Here is a 6,000-nt window from a genome sequence, read left to right as displayed (position 1 = left end):
TTACTTGAAGAGAAACACACCGGTTGAAAAAGAATTAGCACGAAGACTCCGGTTGACAAGAAATGATAAGCCAATCTGATTAAGAAAAGAATTGCATTCACATAAAAATATGAGAACACAGATTAGGAAAGATCTGAAATCACCATTGATATCGAAGCAACTCGAATTACCATAATACAACAACACAAAGGGTGAGGATTATGAAACAAGCCAGAACAAACTCATGAGAAAGATTTCGTCCGATATTTTCGTGGACAGGATCGCACGGGCTCGATTTTACAGTAGCCATCAAGTGCAAGGCAGTGCACCCGACATACGAAGCGTCCCCGAGTCGTAGCAAGCTACAAGGACTCTTTAAGACACAACGTGTACCGCTGTAAGTCGACCGTGAACAAACGAATCCACTAGATGTCGAACTCCAACCTAACATCATGCATTTGTTGGAAGATTATCCTATAAGCAACTACTTGAATTCCCACCTATGAATTCCCAAAATATATGGTCATGCAATCTCGTACACGGATACAAGGAGTAATAATCACACAACTCCTATACTAACCCGTCACCTGTATCACATCCGTCAACACACGACCAGAATCTCAGACCTTCATCTACAACAGACCCTCGTGATCACAACGATACAAAGTATGGCAGTACTCCCGAACAATCTGCACCAGTACTGGGGACATCGGGGTTATCTCGCCACTACTAGTATTGAAGCAATTACGAACATCCTTCGTTCTGAGATACTATGAAATCTGAATCATAACGATGTGCTCGTGAATCCCCTGGAGCTCAACTCCCCGGAAGAAAATCAAGTCAGACAGGAGGCACCAAGACAGAACTCCGTCACATCGGCATCATATCGATTCCGAAAATATCCGCTTGATCCTAAATTTTTTTTTCGAGTGGGAAGAGGAGTAGAATTAAATTATTACGTCAAGATTCCTCACCAGAGCAAAGAAGAGGAGAAAAAAGAATCCTACTCTCCGATATATAACTAAGACTCAAATAGTTTTTCACTAGACTCGACTCGGCCATGTTCGATCAATCAGGGGGCTCCTAGGTCGGTACTTCTATGATACCAACTTGCCATGCCCAAGATGCGACCCTATCCTCAATTTGGCACGAGGGCCTTGTCAGGGATAGAAGCGCATCTCGTCGTGTCGCAAGAATGGATATCGTTACAAGTACATGTACTGAAAAAGAAGAGATATATATAGAGTTGGCTTACACTCGCCACAAGCTACATCAGAGCCACATCAGTACATTACATAATCATCAAGAGTAAGAGCAGGGTCCGACTATGGACGAAAACATACGACAAAAGAAGAACGACGTCCATCCTTGCTATCCCAGGATGCCGGCCTGGAACCCATCCTAGATCGATCAAGAAGAAGAAGAAGAAGCAACTCCAAATGTACAATCAACGCGCTCGCGTCAAGTTACCTTTACCTGTACCTGCAACTGGTGTTGTAGTAATCTGTGAGCCACAGGGGACTCAGCAATCTCATTTCCAAAGGTATCAAGACTAGCAAAGCTGAATGTGTGAGGTATGGTTAAGTGGTGAGGTTGCAGCAGCGCCTAAGCATATATTTGGTGGCTAACTTACGAATACAAGGAATAAGAGGGGAAGGTCTACGCATAGCGGACGTGAACTACAGATGATCAAATGAATGATCCTGAACACCTACCTACGACAGACATGGCCCCACCGTGTCCACGATCGGAGAAAGAACTCACGAAAGAGACAGTCACGGTTACGCACACAGTTGGCATATTTTAATTAAGTTAACTTCAAGTTATCTAGAACCAGTGTTAAACAAAGCTTCCACGTTGCCACATAACCGCGGGCACGGCTTTCCGAAAGATTTAACCCTGCAGGGGTGCTCCAACTAGTCCATCACAAATTACCACAAGCCGCATAGAAATCCTCAATCACGAAGCTCGCGATCTCGTCGGATTCCCTAGTGGAAAACCTCAACTCTGAGATTACCCAAAGCATCACCGGAATCTCGATGCACAAGATATTCCGTCAAAGGTAAAACTAATCCAGCAAGGCCGCCCGTCGTGTCGACGATCCCGATCAGAGTCGCGTACCTCGTTCTTAGGACACGACGGATGGGCGATGGTTACCACGCCAAACGCCGAGTTGCCCCAGGTAGCGTTAATAAGTTGCTCTATTTTGGACCAACACTCATGAGGAGCACTGGCCCGGGGGTTGATTAAAATAGTCCGCGGGTGCCGGCGGGTCCCTATGCAATTTTATTAGGTGATTAGGCAAATGTAGTACCAATGTTGGGCCTTGCCAGACCAGCTTTAATCTAAAACGAATTATCAAGGGGGTCCCCATAACAACCCCGATCGTGTTAGGAGCGCACATTTATGGAACATAACACCGGTAGCCGGTAACTAAGAGGGCAAAGGTGGAACAAAACACCAGGCTAGAAAGGCCGAGCCTTCCACCTTTTACCAAGATATAGGTCCATTAAATTAAATAGCATTAATATGGTGATATAACAAGGAACCCATTTTTCACATGGAAGCATCTGCACCTACAACTAGCAACGCTGTCAACAGGGTTAAGCAAGCACTAGCATAGCCAATCAGTGGTTTGCTAGGTTGAACTGGTTGAAGGTTTCATGGCATTGTTGAGGGGCTGAATTTAACAGGTGGTAGGCAACGAGACATAAACGATAGAAGCGATAAACTAGCATGGCAATGTTAGTGATGGTATCTGGGGAATGGTCATCTTGCCTGAGATCCCGCTTGGAAGAAGAATGCCTCCGTGAAGCAGACGAACCGACGTAGTCGAACGGGTCCTCACATCCGACATGCTTGCGGAACTCTATCGAGACGAAGCAAACCGGAAACACGAATCAACACACAAATTCACCACACGATGCACAACACATATGATGCATGAGCAGTTGAATACATGCAAGACACGGCATGACAATTCACGCAATCAATCACTACACATTAAGTGTAGTTCAATATGCAAAGAGTTGCATATTGATGATACTCCACATCTATTTATTTAGTTCCATCCCGATTAGTTATACGGCAATATTAAATGTGTTTAAACATGGCAAGAGGTGAAGCGGAAATTAAACTACTTATCTAGGCATTTTAAATGAGGTCGGAAATGTCTATAGCACCTCCGAAACGACCTCACATGTTAATTTACAATTCTGTCCAGATTTGAACTAATGCATTTAATTAGTTCTTAAACAGAATAAAAAAATAGGTTCACGTGATTCTACGTGTCAAGGCAATAAATCTACAAGTAAAGAACATCTCCAACGGAGCTACGGATCAAAAGATACAAGCATCGCAAGATATGATGGCGTGAATGCAATATGTGTGCAACGGTGGTCACGAGCACTTCAAAACATACAAACAGCAAGAGAAAATGAAACTACACGATATTCTAAGCAAGTTTCATGTAGGACACGATCAAATCGGAGCTACGGTTCAAAAACTGCGAGCAAAACAAGAAATGGCTACAATCTGCCAAAATCAGCCACATAGCATTTTCTACGCCACACAACTACGGCTACACAAATCCGATATGCTCAAGCAAGGCATGGCACGAAAGAGGGCAAGAAGCACTACTACAAACAACTAACAACAACTAGGATGGAATCAAGGAGCACTAGGAAAAGAAGACACAAAATGGCATCTCACACACTATTTCAGACTTAGTGAAAATTACACCTCATGAAAGTGCAGTTTTCGATCTGAAGCAAAATTGACAGCAGCAAAACCTATTGCTACAGGACTCCAAATGGAATGAAACTTTACAGCATGCTAGAGAAACACAAGGGGTACAACTAACTCCATTGGACCAACCTCAAAAGAGCTACAGATCACAAGATGCAAGCAAGACAAGACAGCAACAAAATATAACAGATTCCAGACTTAGAAATATTTCAGCTCCTCTAAAACAGCACTATTTCTAGCAACTTGAGGGCAATCAAAACACACCTAAACATGCATTTCTATTACAATTGAAAATACCAGGGGCTAAACAAAACATCCAAGACCAACTCACTAGTTGACGACTAATTCAAACGAGGCACGGAATAAATCCTACGAATTAATCAAAAGGGCAACATAGCAAAATATCTCGCGAACTAACTTCCTCAAAAGCTAAAACTAATTGCACAGAAAAATCGAATGGATTTTTCTACCCCGGAAACAAATAAAATATGTGGGGTTTGCAAAAAAAATGCCACACAAAAATGCGAGATAAACACCTAGATACGGGAAAATAAACTACTGGCAAATCCTTACACGTAAAAATACAATTGACGGCTCTAAAATACATGGATAAATAGTCCCTAAAACATAGGCATTTTATCTAAGGCACTCGAGCAATTGGAACACGCGCGGAAAATAAATGCGGACACTTTCCTATTGAGACAACATGTAAATCCATGCATCCGATACGTCAAACAACGTCAAATGAATATGCAAGTTGCTAAATCGTATTCTACACGAAATTCTACACCAAAACGATATAAGATATGCCCCGTTCCGACTTACGGATTAAAAGATACGCGCGTTTTAATATTTAGCAACTTCGTGAAATTAACTAATTCGCAAAAAATCCAATAAACCTATTGCGCCGAAACGAGTGGCGCAGAATAGCTACGAGACGCCTAGGGCGTGGGATTGGGCAGGAAGAGGAGGAGGTCACCTTGGTGGGCCTCGGGCCCAGGCGGATCTGGAGCTGGAGTGGTGTTGGGGGGCGAAGCCGACTGGGCCGGCTGCTGGGGGAGGCCGACTGGCCTGGGCCTGGGGCGCCTGGTGGAGCAGGCTGGGGCTACTGGGCCGGCGGTCAACGGCCTGCAGGAGGGGCGGCCTCGTCTCCCTCCCGTCGCCTCGAACTAGACCGGCTCCCCGGCAGCGCTGCTGCTCCGACGAGGCCGTCGGGAGGAGCTCCGGCGGAGGGACGAGGTCGAAGGGATGGTTGGGGTCTGGCGGATCCGGACCTCGGGGACTAATTCCCGCCGTCGATGGCTCGAGGCGGTTTCCACAAGAGGAGATCGGCCGGAGTGCTGGTACCTGCGGGGAGAGAGAGCAGGAGGTGACAGAGGGAGAGCAGAAGAGGAAGGGAGGAAGAGGAGGTCGGCCTGGGCAGCTCCAACGACGAGCAAGGTGGCGCGGTTGTCCGGCGACGGGGCTAGCCAGCGGCGCGGCGTCGCGGGAGAGGGAGCAGCGCGGGGTTGCCTCCCCTCGGGCAGAGCAGGGCGAGCGCTCGCCGGCGGCTCGGGGCGCTGGTTCGGGCCCGGGCGGGCTCCAGATGGCCTTTGCGGGCCCGACGGCTGGAGGGGGAGAGAGAGAGGTGGGAGGCTGTGCTAGGGTTAGGTTTTGCATGGATTTCGAGGTAGGGGAGAGGGGGCTGTCTAAAATGCACCGGGGGGTATTTAAAGAGAAAAGAGGGGCTAGGTTTAACCGGAATCGCGTTCCGGATCCAACCGCGGGGTCGGATTCGGACGATTCTGAACGTGGGAACGGTTACGTGGCCGTGTAGAGTGGATATCCGGAGAAGAGAGGGAGAACGGGCGGCGCAGCAACGAATTTTAAAACACCGGCAAACGTCCGACGGTAGACCGAATACGGTGCCGCTACGGTCGACCGTTCGGGTGCCAGACGAACTCCGATCGGGATGAAATTTGACACGCAGCCTATCTATATTAAAATAATACCGCATGGCAAATTCCAGCTCAAACGAAGAATGTTTTATACACGCTTTAAAAACAGAGTTACGACGGTGCCGCGGGCGCGTGCGTGTGCGATTAGGCTCAGAACGGACAACGACGAGAACCGGTATCTAACAACGGATGCAAGTTTGAAAACTGGCGGCAGGGAGATGCCGATGCAATGCTAATGTTGCGCATGATACGATGATGATGCGACAAAAGAAAATTGACACACGACGAAATCGGAATAGAAGGGGAATCTTCTGGAACGTCGGCATCGGGCTGTCAC

This window comes from Hordeum vulgare, chromosome 5H (genome assembly GCF_904849725.1).
Source record: "Hordeum vulgare subsp. vulgare chromosome 5H, MorexV3_pseudomolecules_assembly, whole genome shotgun sequence".
Classification (NCBI taxonomy): domain Eukaryota; kingdom Viridiplantae; phylum Streptophyta; class Magnoliopsida; order Poales; family Poaceae; genus Hordeum; species Hordeum vulgare.
This window is presented reverse-complemented; position numbering follows the sequence as displayed.